General features: G+C 48.6%; 1 protein-coding gene across 1 annotated transcript in view; it reads left to right on the top strand.

Annotated features, from left to right (window-relative positions):
- The window catches only part of LRRC4B (leucine rich repeat containing 4B), a 443,022-nt gene that overhangs the window by 94,484 nt on the left and 332,627 nt on the right, over nucleotides 1-15,911 (top strand). The window contains exon 3 of the mRNA XM_073656020.1: nucleotides 12,786-12,927. The gene's annotated coding sequence lies outside the window, so the exon portion shown is untranslated. The remainder of the gene's footprint in view (nucleotides 1-12,785; nucleotides 12,928-15,911) is intronic.

The raw sequence follows: 15,911 nt of genomic DNA, 5'->3' as shown, positions 1-15,911 counted from the left end.
TTTGGTGGATTCAGTTGTGGCGTGGGCGGGGGCTGCTGTGGTGTTGGTGGAGTCAGTTGTGGTGTGGGCGGGGGCTGCTGTGTTTTTGGTGGAGTCAGTTGTGGTGTGGGCGGGGGCTGCTGTGTTTTTGGTGGAGTCAGTTGTGCTGTGGGTGGGGGCCAATGTGTTGTTGGTGGGGTCAGCTGTGGTGTGGGCGGAGACCGTTGTGGTGTCGTTGGAGTCAGTTGTGCTGTGGGTGGGGGCCGCTGTGGTGTTGGTGGAGTCAGTTGTGGTGTGGGCGAGGGCCGCTATAGTGTTGATGGAGTCAGCTGTGGTGTGAGCGGGGGGCCGCTGTGTTGTCGGTGGAGTCAGTTGTGGTGTGGGCGGAGGCTGCTGTGGTGTCGGTGGAGTCAGTTGTGGTGTGGGCGGAGGCCGCTGTGGTGTCGGTGGAGTCAGCTGTGGTGTGGGCGGAGGCCGCTGTGGTGTTGGTGGAGTCAGTTGTGGTGTGGGCAGAGGCCGCTGTGGTGTCGGTGGAGTCAGTTGTGGTGTGGGCGGAGGCCGCTGTGGTGTCGGTGGAGTAAGTTGTGGTGTGGCGGAGGCCGCTGTGGTGTCTGTGGAGTCAGTTGTGGTGTGGGCGGAGGCCGCTGTGGTGTCGGTGGAGTCAGCTGTGATGTGGATGGGGGCCGCTGTGGAGTCAGGTGTGGTGTGGGCGGGGGCCCCTGTGGTGTCGGTGGAGTCAGCTGTGGCATGGGCGGGGGCCACTGTGTTGTTGGTGGGTCTGCTGTGGCGTGGGCCGCTGTGGTGTCGGTGGAGTCAGCTGTGGCGTGGGCGGGGGCCACTGTGTTGTTGGTGGGTCTGCTGTGGCTTGGGCGAGGGCCGCTGTGGTGTCGGTGGAGTCAGTTGTGGTGTGGGCGGAGGCCGCTGTGGTGTCGGTGGAGTCAGTTGTGCTGTGGGTGGAGGCTGCTGTGGTGTCGGTGGAGTCAGTTGTGCTGTAGGCGGAGGCCGCTGTGTTGTCGGTGGAGTCAGTTGTGCTGTGGGCGGAGGCTGCTGTGGTGTCGGTGGAGTCAGTTGTGCTGTGGGCGGAGGCCGCTGTGTTGTTGGTGGAGTCAGTTGTGCTGTGGGCGGAGGCTGCTGTGGTGTTGGTGGAGTCAGTTGTGGTGTGGGCGGAGGCCGCTGTGGTGTCGGTGGAGTCAGTTGTGCTGTGGGTGGAGGCTGCTGTCGTGTTGGTGGAGTCACTTTGTGGTGTGGGCGGAGGCCGCTGTGGTGTTGGTGGAGTCAGTTGTGCTGTGGGTGGAGGCCGCTGTGGTGTTGGTGGAGTCAGCTGTGGTGTGGGCAGAGGCCGCTGTGGTGTTGGTGGAGTCAGTTGTGCTGCGGGCGGAGGCCGTTGTGGTGTCGGTGGAGTCAGTTGTGGTGTGGGCGGAGGCCGCTGTGGTGTCGGTGGAGTCAGTTGTGGTGTGGGCCAGGGCTACTGTGTTGTCGGTGGAGTCAGTTGTGCTTTGGGCAGAGGCCGCTGTGGTGTCGGTGGAGTCAGTTGTGCTTTGGGCAGAGGCCGCTGTGGTGTCGGTGGAGTCAGTTGTGCTGTGGATGGGGTTAACTTTCTGAGCTCTGCTGCATCTTCACCTAAAAACTGCGATTGTGTCTCACCTGCTGTACCCAGTAAACTAATTAATGCATCGCTGGAATCAGGGTCTTTTTTCCTACATTTTGATTCTCTCAGATGAGGTAGTGAAAACCTTCTGATAAATTCCCTTTAAAGGGGTTGTCCACTACTATTTAAAATATGGTAAATTGTTTTTATGATGAAAGGCAGCTTCTTTCTACTTACCTCCCTCTGTCTTTCCTGCCTGTGAGCGGCGCTGCAGTGGCCGCTCACAGGCAGCACGTGACCCCCCGCTGATGTCCCGTCTATTGAGGCGTGACTCAGCGCTGGGGACCCCGCGGTGGCTGCTTCGTTGTGGGCGGGGCTACCCCACCATGTCACACCTAGCATCTACCGCGCGCTTTTGTGGCGCCCCTTCGGGTTCAGTTGCCAGAGAGGTACTGCATCTCACCCAGAGGTGTGGTACCCCACTCTCAGGTAAGGAGGGAGTGCTACCCGGGACCCCAACACCTGCATCCAACACTACACCATTCCAGACCAACAGGAGGGGCAAGATGCAGTTATCCACTGCTGAGCCCTGACCCTGGTTGGAAGGGGGGAACCAAGAGAGAGGGAACCATGTAGTGTGTGTGGGTGGAGGGAGTAGCCCAGGGGAGCACTGTCAGAAGGAGTATAAGAAGAGGGGGAACCATCTAGAAGTAGGTCAGGTCAGTGTGAGGAGACAACTAAGAGGAGAGAGAGCTGGGAGCAGGAGCTCAGGAGGAGAGAGAGAGGAGTCGGGCCTAGCCTGAGAGGCCCAGGAGAGAGAGTGAGAGAGGACGGGAGCAGAGGGAAGCCTCCAGAAGGAACAGAGGGGATCCCAGGGGCACGGGGAATGCAGGAAGCCACCCGTGTGCCAGAATCTACACGGACGTGGAGGGATCAGGCCGCAGAGGGGACCGGCCCCTAAACTAATGGAGAATAACCAGGCTCAGCTAAATAACCGGAGACTGCTGTATTTGCAAGGTGCAGCTGCCAACCACCACAATTATATCGCCAAAAAGGTGGCCGCTTAGGGTCCAGGGGACTGCACGTCGCCCGACAAGATCCGAGGCTATCTGCTTGGGACATTGATTGTGAGGCGCAGGGCAGGAGGGTGAGAGCCGGCGCAGGGAAGACAACCAGGAAGGGCACTTAGAACGAGGTCCCGTTTAAGTACTCCTGAGAGACTTGAGAGTTGCTGAACCCCTTCCCTGGTGAACACAGGACGACGTGGGAGGTTACACACTGGCCCTGGTAACCTGGAGTCTTGCACAACTGTGAGTAAACCTTGAAGACTGCACCCCACTGTGTCCTGGAATTATTGCGCCATCACCTGCACTACACAGCATAGCAACATCTGCCTCATAGCACCTCTATATCCTGCCCTGGGGCTAAGCTCTGCCTGTGGAGAGCTGAACCAACTCTGCTGCATCACCATCAGCTCCAGAGGACCTGCTCCGCAGCGGCGGCTCCATATAGCCGCATGCCACAGGTGGCGTCACGAACATTATCTCTATAAAAACTTTATTCCCCTTGTTACAGGATTGCTTATTCCCAGGGTTAGGCGGTGTTACAGAGTTGCCTATTCCCAGGGTTAGGCAGTGTTACAGAGTTGCCTATTCCCAGGGTTGGCGGTGTTAAAGAGTTGCCTATTCCCAGGGTTAGGCAGTGTTACAGGGTTGCCTATTCCCTGGGTTAGGCGGTGTTACAGGGTTGCCTATTCCCAGGGTTAGGCGGTGTTACAGAGTTGCCTATTTCCAGGGTTAGGCGGTGTTACAGAGTTGCCTATTCCCAGGGTTAGGCGGTGTTACAGGGTTGCCTATTCCCAGGGTTAGGCGGTGTTACAGGATTGCTTATTCCCAGGGTTAGGCGGTGTTAAAGGGTTGCCTATTGATTTGGCGCATTCTGCTATGCACAAGAGGGGTGACCGAGCCATTTGAGATCACCTTTGCAGTATTTTATACAATGATTGCTGTTAGTGATGAGCAATAGTGATGGGCGAGCACTAAAATGCTCGGGTGCTCGATGCTGGGGTCGAGCACATTGGAATACTCGGGTGATCGACCCGAGCAATGAGCCCAATGTAAGTCTATGGGAAACTCGAGCATTTTTCTGGCTGTCCCCCCCCCCCCCCCGGCGGTCTGCAGAAGGTCAAAAATTGCCCAAATCGATGGGAACAATGCTCAAATGACATGGGAACGGCATGGGGAAGACCCCTGGAAGCATTTCTGACTCCCAGGTCACTGCTGTCAGCAACGTTGTCAGAGTATTACGCCACTTTTACGGACTCCCAAAAAAACATACAAAAACAAAACCAAAATGGATTTTCCTGGGAAAATGTTAAGGAACATCCTTTGCAGGGTAATGACTTGTATATAAGGCAAAATAAAAAACAAAAATACTCCTCCACACCTTGGGCTATGTTCACATGTAGCGTTTTTGATGCGTGTTTGCACTTTTGCATTACTTTCAACCAAGACAAATGCATTCACTGGGAAATGTCATTTTAACATTTTACAACCTTATCTGGCCATGTGGTGTGTGACACATCATCAGACACATGCATACAGTGCTGAAAAGACATGGGAACAGCATGGGAAAGACCTCTGGAAGCATCTCTGACTTCCAGGTCACTTTCTAAAAGTGTGCCCATCATAAGTGATCCTTGGTGCATGCGAAGATGCCTCCCGCCATGCACCTGTCGTTGCAGACTTGCAACAATCACCGTCCACGTCCTTGTCCCAGTGCAGCGTTCAGTTGTCCCTACCCCATTCCTTGGAATGCAAGTGCAAGTGTGCAGCCAGCCAGCCACCAACCCACAGGCTGCAATACTATACTGCCAAATTTTTGACAGCTGCTTGCACTTGAAATGTGGCCTTTTAGGCTCATAGAGGCGGAAGCTTTTCATAACCTCATGCCGGCGGCGGCCAGGTGTCCATACTCGGTCCCCAGCCGCCACTATTTGTCCCGGTGTCGTTTCCGCCTTACACAAGCACGGGTCCTACAAAATTATCCGCGCCTTCCCCAGTGCACTTACTGGGAAGGACCTTCTACCTACAAACACGTGGTCAAGTGAATGTGGCCAGGGACGGTACAGAGCCAGTCCACAGCTTTTTTTGCTGAGAGTTGTATTTCACCACAGCCATATTGTTTAGCTTAGTGAAAGGACTTGGGAAACAATATCTACCCAGCTGTCATTTTTCCCAGGACGTCCTCTAAAGCTGCTTGCACTTGAAATGTGGCCTTTTAGGCTCATGGAGGCGAAAACTTTTCACAACCTCATGCTGGCGGCGGCCGCGTGTCCATACTTGATCCTGAGCCGCCACTATTTCTCCCAGTATCGTCTCTGCCTTCTACAAGCGCGGGTCCCTGAACATTACTGCTGGTACTTTTCTGTGGGAATTTGCTTGCATCCTACCAGCCTGGAAATTTTTCCAGCAAACTATGGTACGATGCCATGGTATTAGCACTGCCCCCATTACCAGTAGCGAAGCCATCCCCAATTTCCTTCTCAGGAATTTTATTTGGTAGACTGAGTGGCTGCCCAAATACATTAATTTCTCACAAAGGAGCTGAAGATAGAGTGGCAGTAGGTGCAAGTTTCTCCAGCCTGTTAGATATCAGAGGGTGAACGGCAGCACATTGGATCAGTGGTTAGCACTGAAGCCTTGCAGGGCTGGGATTCTGGGTTCAAATCCCAGCAAGGACAACATCTGCAAGAATTTTGTATGTTCTCCCCATGCTTGCGTGGGTTTCCACCTCAGTAAAAAAGCAGCCATAGAGTGTCCGGGAACCTTCCCACACACTTAGCCAGGACTGCTTCTCGGTAAGGTTGGACGGTCCCACCAGAGAATCCTCTGGTGTGCCCTGGCTTCTACATCAGGAGAGCTCATGATAGCGCTAACTTTGCAGCTGCTATGGGGCTCTTGAGCGGGGGAGAAAGGTGAGCCCTCAGAATCAAATCTTCTGGTGGGCCCAATGTTTTTCAATCTGAAACAGCTTCTCAGTGGAGTTGTATTTCACCACAGCCATATTCTTCAGCTCGGTGAAAGGACTGGCATAGAGGGAAACCGTATCTACTTCGGCTGCCATTTCTCCGTCACCAGGTTCCGCCCATTGTCACACACGACCATACCTGGCTGTATGTTCAGCGGTGAGAGCCACAGATCAGGCTGCTGTGTTACAGCTTTCAACAACTCTGCAGTGCTGGGCGGTTTGTCACCTAAGCATTAAGCATGTTATCTTCAGCACAGCCTGTTGCCGCTTGGCCAAGGCAGTGCTGCAGTGCTGTCAGCTTGTGACTGATGTGGTCATTTCGGAGATGGAGGAGGAGGTGCATGAGCTAAACAATGTGATTACATTGAGGTTACATTGGTGACTCTGTTTTTTATACTAAAGAAAGATCCTACTGTGTTTTTGTTTTACGTTATTTTTTAAGACAAATGCATTCACCGGGAAATGTCATTTTAACATTTTACAATCTTATCTGGCCATGTGGTGTGTGACACATCATCAGACACATCCTGTTTCATTTATGATGGAGGGAGTCTGAAAGTCACAAAGCCTATTTTTATAGGGCCATCAGTCGGCCCTTACTATTCTTAAAAGGCCAGCAGTCGGCCCTAGCTATTGTTAGAGAGCCATCAGCCGGCTATGCTTTGTTGTTCCCATTATTAACGAGTGGGTCTCCTATACTGTTATTGCATATGCAATGACTGCAAGGGCTGCCATAATTTGGATGCACCCCAATACCCCTTTGAAGAGAGGAGGGCCTCATTTAAAAAAAATTGTTCCCGTTATTAAGGAGTGGGTCTCCTATAGTGGTAATGCCCATGCTGTGACTGTAAGGGCTGCCAAAATTTGTGAAAAACCCCACTAACAATTTAAAGACATATAGAGCAGGGCCACGGTAACGAGTACGACATGTTCCCATTAGAAAGGAGAGGGTCTGCTATACAGTTATAGGGTATGCAGTGAGTCCTACGGCTGACAAAATTTAGGAAAAACCCCACTAACAATTTAAAGACACATAGAGCAGAGCCACAGTAAAGACGAATTCCCATTAGAAAGGAGAGGGTCTGCCATACTGTTTGCCTGTGCAGTTTGCCTATACTGTTTGCCTTTTCGGACCATTGAGACTGTTCCTGTCCCTACTCGCGAGGGAGACTGGGATAGGAAAATCCTGCAGCTTGAGTGTAGGTGGATATTTTGGACTCCCTCAGGTCTAAATGAACAATTAAGCTTCTCTAGCTTCATAGAGCCTAATCGGTAGTTATCCATACAACATGAATCCTTTTAAGCCTTGATTTAGGGCATTGTTGACCGTCTCTAAAGAAATATTCTCAACTTGGACTGTCTGAGGTATCTTAGCAGATTGGTCTTTATCTGGACATTGCATAACCATTAACTGGACCCCCCCTTTTTTTCTCTATTTATAATATAGTCCACCCTTTGTTTGTCCCAACCAGATCTTGTTGCCTATTTCACTTTTATGTGTGTCCATCCTTTAGTGCTTGTTATTGACAATACGCACATCTGCACTATATTGCCAATGAGGGTTTTTTTTCGTTATCCTATGGTAGATATGGCATCAGTGTTGGGCAAGCTCTTCTCCCCTTCCTGTTTCCCAGTGACAGTTTGTGCTGCTGGAGCGCATTTGCGTTCCATCTATAATACCATTTCTAACTAGGGACGAAATCGGAAGTTGCGTCATAGCACGAGTCACCGGAAGCTGCGTCACTGGAGCACATTTGCGTTCCACTAGTACGCGCCGGTAATTGGGAGTAATACACTGGCTCATCTTAATTCTGGGAGGTGATGGAAGCCGCATCACGGGTACATGTGACCGGAAGCCGAATCATTGAAGCGTTCCACTAGGACGCGACGGTGACACGCCAATTGCTTTGTTGGGTATAGGAGCATGATAGCTCCTCCCGGATATGACTCTTCACTCCAATTGGTTTAAGCCTTTTTTGGCGCGCTATTGCGAGTATTTGAATGGGGGTTACTGCTATGATGGTATCAGGCATTTACTCCGATGGTTCATGGCGAACATATCAATATCGCCGATCCTCCCACTATGGCGTATCTCCTAATCTGTCCCCTGATGAACACTAATTAGAAGAGGGTGAAACGCGTTGGGATAGCTTTTGGCATCATTTATGCCTTAATTTTTGGGACCTTTTCCTATTCACCGACACAGCCTATAAGGACTCCTTCCATATTGAGTGATCCGGCTTTATCTGCAATCAATTTGACTACCCACTTCAGATAAGTCGATAGCTACTTTTTTCCTTTTTGTAATTTGATTTGTCTCTGTTGGGTTATTTCTTTATATCTTCATGTGTATCTATTTACAGAAACCAGATCATATGCAGTATTTTTAGTCTGTTCAGCATCAATTGTATGCATATAGATCAGCTACTTTTTTCCTGGGCTGTGCTACTGCATAGGATAAGATTTAACATTTTATAATTATCTATGTTAATGTGTGTTTGGTGCTAGGGCCCAATAGGGTAGGTAAGGGACAGCCGACGTGAAGCGGGGACAAAAACTCTTCTCACTAGGGTGATAAACGTCCGCTAACCCTAACCCTAAGGTAGGGTACTAGTTGCTTTAGGGTTGCATAGGGTCAGCCTGAATGACATTAGTCTCATATACATGGCTTATTAAACCCCTCCTTTGCCCCAATATTTGTATGTTGTTTGTCCACTTTGTGACCATTGGTTGGTCTTTTAAAAATATCCATTAAAAGTTATATCTTATTCTAGTTTTTTTTTTCCTGATTCTGTCTCTTGATATACCCTAGCCGATCCATTGATTTTTGCGAAAGTCTGTTTTTTTGCCTATGCAGTGAATGCATGATAATGCCCCGTCTCATGCTGCACATAACACATCTGCATCTCTGGCTGCTATGGGCATAAAAGGGGACAAACTTATGGTGTGACCCCCATGCTCCCCTGACCTCTACCCCATTCAGAACCTTTGGAGCATCATTAAAAGGAGTGTCTATGATGGCGGGAGGCAGTTCACATCTAAGCAACAGCTCTGGGAGGGTATTCTGTCCTCATGCAAAACAATTGAAGCAGAAACCATCCAAAACCTGACAAATTCAATGGACGAGAGAGTTCAGAAGCTCCTTTCGAACAAGGGGTCCTATGTGCAAATGTAACATCACCTAGAATAAAGTTTTGAGTTGAAAACTGTTTGATTTCAGTGTGTAATAACCTGCTAATGCTTATAATTTCAAAAATAACAATTTTTTTGTTCTTTATTAAAATGAAAAGGTTGAAAACTCTGCTGTGCATAATAATTTGGAACATGCATTTTGAGTGCAGTTTGAGTTTTTTATTTTTTTAAAAATATACTGTTATCATAGGCAGTTTGTACAAAAACCTTTCAATTGTACTCTAATAGTTATGTTGGTGACCGTGTCTGCACAGATATTTGGGCATCGCTACATGCGATCTCCTCTTGCCCCGCTTCAAGTGGACCTGGCGAGAGGCCCGAATCTATAAATGGAAAAGTGAACAGCTCTTCAGAGTGTCCAAGTGTGGGATCAGTTGTCTCTGGGCACTCAGCATGATGGGAGGAAGGAGGATCAGGGTGAGGAATATGCGATCCAGACTCACAGCTACTGAGACTTGACCGTGTGGAAGACAGGGTGGTGGTGGCTAAGTGACTGGAAGCATTATCCGTTATCCAACCAACAACCTTTTCACACTGCTCTGGCTTCAATAGTGGTGTGCTGCGGTCCCCTAGGAATTGGGACAGGAAGGTCGGGCGAGAAGATGTGGGTGTTTGTTGTGGCACAATGTCAGCTTGCCCATGGCCTCGGCCTCTGCATGCACCATCACCATCACGTCCAGTTCCCCGTCCCTTGCCACATGCCTTGGCCATTTTAAATGGAGGACAGTATCTTCCACGCTCACTACAAATGGCTGAATTTGGAGCGAACTTATATGTGATCATTATGATGGAGAAAACAGAGTTTTAAATACCTGGCCTGTAGGTAAGTAGTTTGAACAGCAAACTGCTGTGAATTGCTTCACTGACACACTGAAAGAAATGTTTAATGGAGGCCAGAAATGGCAGTATTTTCTGACAACGTATATGTGATCCATGTGACGGAGAAAACACAGTTTTAAATAGATGGATTTCTAGCGCTGTAATATGGAAAGGACCTGGCTGTATTCTGCAGTGCCAACAAGCAAATGGCACAGAAAACGGTGTTCTCTGGATTGCTTTTTAAGCAAATAATGAGGATTAAGGTCCAAAAAAAATTATTCCTGGCCCCTGAGACCTATGTCTAGAAATATCTAAGAGCAGCAGAAGGCAGAACTGGAATGGAGCCTCTTGTGCTATATGCACTGCAGTCTGCTATATACACTGCCTGCCTATATACACTGCCTGCCTGCCTATATACACTGCCTGCCTGATATCTCTGCAGATGGATTAGTCCTCAGAAGGACTGTTTGTTGAGATGGATATGTGTCTCTAATATAGTTTGGTACACCTACACTAACTAGAAACAAGCAAATCTCTCCCTAGCTGGCGTAGCCGAAAAAGCCCACCTCATTATACTTAAAGCAGAAGATTGAATTAGCCAGAGAAGGCACACATGACCTTAAGGGCAGGTACATGTAGGAGAGGTACCAGCAGCAGTGCCAGTGTGATTTATAGCGCCTTGATATTGTGTAGCCGGCAGCTGTCCTACTGCATTTGAATTACACTTTTTTTTCATTCTTCATGCACAAGAAAACAGCAAGTCAACACAATATTTGTTAGAGAAAACATATTCTAAACCCAGTGACTGTCAGAGAAATTGTGCATGAAATAAGTGACAAGTGAGTGTGCTGAGTTTTTGTTTAAAACTATAAAGGAAAATGAAGCAAAATCCAGACATTTGTTTGCAACTCTCTACACAAAGTGTGTGCTACAAGCTGCTTTCTTTTCTGCACACCTGTTTTAGTATCCCATATTAAAATCCGTAAATGCTACACCAATTCTGCAGCCTGTGTCTGCATTTGGCTTATTGTATATTTACCTAGCATTTCTTGATCAGTCCTTTTTGGGAACCATGAGAATAATCTTGTTAAAAGATAGCAAAAACTTTTTTTAAATAGATCCATACATTAAACTGTGACTGAGTTTTTTGGCACACCTTCTTAGTAGTCAAATTTGACACCTATATTTTCCACACCAAAACTCTGGTGTGCTGTCATTTCTGGGGGTTTTTAGCGTATACCTACCAACGTAGCATTTTTTGTTCATTTGTTTTTGGGAAAAGGTGAATAATTTGTGAACAAACAGTGACAAAAGTAAGTTACAATGTAGTAAAAAATTATGGAAAAAAATGGCAATGACAATGGACTGGGTAATGTAAAAGAAAAATGGCAATTTCCATGGCTGTGAATGGTGGAGCCCAAGCAGCAGCACCATCACCACCACTAGCACCAGCTATCTGGGTACTTTGTGGTAGCACTACCAAATGTAGGTCACAATTGTCCTCCTTTTCCTCCAGCGTGGCGAGGAAGCAGAGGATGTTATGGGACATATGGCACATCATTCATCTCAGTCATAGCATGATGATGTTACCTCTGTCAGTAACATCATCAGTTTAAGTCAGTGCTCTTCACAGTCCTTCTTCTCCCCCACCATAAATGTTAATCTGTTATATTGTGGACTTTCGATTACACCAATGAGACTCTTAGTGTCTTGCTTCTTAGTCCCCTAAACCACAGTACTCCTTACAGAAGATATTTTACAGCAACTTCTTCCACTTGATTTATTGGACTGCATGTACTGAACTTGCTTCCATTGCAGTATTTATGTACTGAGCATGTTTTATTGCTGTATTCTTGTACTGAGCTTGGTTCTGGTATTGTATGTACAGTTATAGTCGAAAGTGTTGGCACCCTTGAAATTGTGCCAGAAAATGAAGTATTTCTCCCAGAAAATTATTACAATTACACATGTTTTGTTATACACAGGTTTATTTTCTGTGTGTGTATTGGAGCAACAAAAAGAAACTGAGAAAAAAAAAGGCAAATTGGATATAATTTCACACAAAACCCCAAAAATGTGCTGGACAAAATTGTTGCCACCCTCAATTTAATGTTTGATTGCACTTATTCATTCCAAAAGGTGTGCAATCAATTGCTTCCTATAACCACCAACAAGCTTCTTACACCTCTCAACGGGAATTTTGGATCACTTTTCTTAAAAACTGCTCCAGGGTACTCATATTTGAAGGGTGGCTTCTCCCAACAGCAATTTTATGATTTCTTCACAGATGTTCAATGGGATTTAGATACAGACTCATTATTGGCCACTTCAGAACTCTTCAGCACTTTGTTTCCATTTCTGGATGCTTTTTGAAGTATGTTTGGGGTCATCCTGCACTACATTGTGACCCACAATCCTTTAATAATCTTCAGATTTCATGATGCCTTGCACACAGTTAAGGCACCCAGTGCCAGAGGCAGCAAAACAACCTCAAAACATCTTTGAACCTCCACCATATTTGACTGTAGGTACTGTGCTCTTTTCTTTGTTTGCCTCATTCTGTTTTTGTTCAACATTAGAATGCTTTACCAAAAAGTTCTATCTTGGTCTCATCTGTCCACAAGATGCTTTCCCAGAAGGATTTTGGCTTACATACATTTTGGAAAACTTCAGTCTAGCTTTTTATGTCTCCGTGTCAGCAGTGGGGTCCTCCTGGATATCCTGTCATAGTGTTTCATTTCATTCACATGTGAACGGATAGTTCACACTGACACTGATGCACCCCGAGCCTGCAGGATAGCTTGAATTTCTTTGGAACTTGATTGAGGCTGCTAATCCATCATCCAGACTATCCTGCGTTGCAACCTTTTATCAATTTTTCTCTGCTGTCCACATCCATGGAGATTAGCTTTAGTGCGTGGGTTTCAAACTTCTTGATTATGTTGTGTACTGTGGACAATGAAATTCTGAAATATTGGGTTTAGATGATATTGATTTTTATAGCTCTCTGTTCTTGTACCGATTTGTATAGCTGGGAAGAAAAATTTAATTTTGCACCTTTAAATGGCAAAAGTGTTAACTACTCATTTATCGATTGATAATGATTCATTGAAATATTTTATTTCAGCAATTCTCATTGGTGGCCACTTGACCGCATAATGTTATGTTTATATTTTAGGTCCAAAGTGAGCAGAGCAACTGGAGCTTTCTTCTCCTGAACTTCTCCTTGACGTACTAGAATTTTTGCAGACTGAACCCTTCCCGTATGCAAAAAGGAGACTTTCCGATCACTGGAACCATGTTTTGGCCAGAGAGGGCAGGTAATTTGTACTATTAATCACCAAAGAAGAGTGGGCACTGACAAAATCATTGAAAATGGTGACATTTTGCATCTGAGAGGTGTAGATCAATAAGTTATGCTAATTTGTCATTAAAGGCTATGAAAAGAAAAAAAATACCTGAAAAATCACTCTTAAATTTTGCATATAGGAGTTGTAATAAGGCCCGAGGGTTTAGGGTGCCTGAGTAGTGTACAACTATGATTGCAACCCTAAGGGAGGTACAAGAAGTTCATGTTATTATCCTCATAGTTTGTCACAAGATGTTACAATTTCTGCATTATATTGTTGAGAGGACGTTAGTGTGAGGTACATCCATGCATACGGCATGTAGATTGCATGTTAATTTATAGCGTATATGTAATATTATACTGCTTGTTTACTGGAGGAGAAATAACCGCAGACATCTGGTGACACCCAAAGTAGGTACCTGTTAGAGATAAATATGAAGCCCACCCCTTTGTATGGGGATTGGGAATGATTAATGCTGCACAGTTGAAGGGGTCTTCCAGGACTAACAGGTTTGGCGCCGATCTCTGCTGACACAGAGCCGTCACAAACCGCTTCTGCCGACGATTCAATGGCTTCCACTGGCGTCACATCCACCGACCAGTGGCTTCTCTTCTGCTCTGTTGATGGGGCGAGACTGCCGACATCATGCTGTCAATCAGTGTGACATTGCCAATCACACCCATCAACAGAGCAGCCCGGAAAAGCTGCTCTGTTCACATGGCTGCGATGGTGGTCGGTAACCACACTGAAACAGCACCGGGTACAACAGGCACCACACTGAACCGGCACCAGGTATAACAGGCACCACACTGAACCAGCACCGGGTATAACAGGCACCACACTGAACCAGCACCGGGTATAACAGGCACCACACTGAACCAGCACCGGGTACAACAGGCACCACACTGAACCAGCACCGGGTACAACAGGCACCACACTGAACCGGCACCAGGTATAACAGGCACCACACTGAACCGGCACCGGATATAACAGGCACCACACTGAACCGGCACCGGGTGTAACAGGCACCACACTAAACCGGCACCGGGTATAACTGGCACCACACTGAACCGGCACCGGGTATAACTGGCACCACACTGAACCAGCATCGGGTACAACAGGCACCACACTAAACCGGCACCGGGAACAACAGGCACCACACTGAACCGGCACCAGGTACAACAGGCATCACACTGAACCAGCACCGGGTATAACAGGCACCACACTTAACCGCCACCGGGTATAACAGGCACCACACTGAACCGGCATCGGGTATAACAAGCACCACACTGAACCGGCACCGGGTATAACAGGCACCACACTGAACCGGCATCGGGTATAACAGGCACCACACTGAACCGGCACCGGGTATAACAGGCACCACACTGAACCGGCATCGGGTATAACTGGCACCTCGCTGAACTGGCACCGGGTACAACAGGCACCACACTGAACTGGCACTGGGTATAACAGGCACCACACTGAACCGGCACCGGGTTCAGCAGGCACCACGCTGAACCAGCATCGGGTATAACAGGCACAACGCTGAACCGGCACCGGGTACAACAAGCACCTGCTGAACCGACACCAGGTACAGCAGGCACCACGCTGAACCGGCAACTGGTATAACAGGCACCACGCTGAACCGGCAGATGGTATAACAGGCACCACACTGAACCGGCACCGGGTATAACAGGCACCACACTGAACCGGCACCGGGTTCAGCAGGCACCACGCTGAACCAGCATCAGGTAAAACAGGCACCACGCTGAACTGGCACCGGGTACAAGCACCTGCTGAACCAACACCAGGTACAGCAGGCACCACGCTGAACCGGCAACTAGTATAACAGGCACCACGCTGAACCGGCAGCTGGTATAACAGGCACCACACTGAACCGGCACTGGGTACAACAGGCACCTGCTGAACCGACACTGGGTACAACAGGCACCACGCTGAACCGTCAACGGGTACAACAGGCTCCATGCTGAACCGGCATCGGGTACAACAGGCACCACGCTCATCCGGCACCGGGTACAACAGGCACCAGGTACAACAGGCACCACGCTGAACCGGCATCGAGTACAACAGGCACCACGCTGAACCGACACCGGGTACAACAGGCACCACACTGAACCGGCACCATGTACAACAGGCACCACGCTGAACCGGCATTGGGTATAAAAGGCACCACGCTGAACCGGCATCAGGTATAACAGGCACCACGCTGAACCGGCATCGGGTACAATGGGTCCCTGCTGAACCGACACCAGGTACAGGAGGCACCACGCTGAACCGGCAGCTGGTATAACAGGCACCACGCTGAACTGGCATCGGGTATAACATACACCACGCTGAACCAACACCAGGTACAACAGGCACCACACTGAACCGGCACCAGGTACAACAGGCACCACGCTGAACCGGCATCGGGTATAACAGGCACCACGCTGAACCGACACCGGGTACAACAGGCACCTGCTGAACCGACACCGGGTACAACAGGCACCACGCTGAACCGTCACCGGGTACAACAGGCACCATGCTGAACCGGCACCGGCTACAACAGGCACCACACTGAACCGGCACCAGGTACAACAGGCACCACGCTGAACCGGCATCGAGTATAACAGGCACCACGCTGAACAGACACCGGGTACAACAGGCACCACACTGAACCGGCACCAGGTACAACAGGCACCACGCTGAACCGGCATTGGGTATAACAGGCACCACGCTGAACCGACACCGGGTATAACAGGCACCACGCTGAACCGACACCGGGTACAACAGGCACTACGCTGAACTGGCAAAGGGTACAACAGGCACCACGATGAACTTGCATTGGGTACAGCAGGCACCACGCTGAACTGGCATTGGGTATAGCAGGCACCATGCTGAACTGGTACCTTGTACAACAGGCACCACACTGAACCGGCACCGGGTGCAACAGG

This window comes from Phyllobates terribilis, unplaced genomic scaffold (assembly GCF_046119375.1).
Source record: "Phyllobates terribilis strain yellow unplaced genomic scaffold, ASM4611937v1 Scaffold_12__6_contigs__length_324123572, whole genome shotgun sequence".
Taxonomy (NCBI): domain Eukaryota; kingdom Metazoa; phylum Chordata; class Amphibia; order Anura; family Dendrobatidae; genus Phyllobates; species Phyllobates terribilis.
Note: the sequence above shows the minus strand (reverse complement) of the source record. Positions and strands in the feature narration are given on the sequence as shown.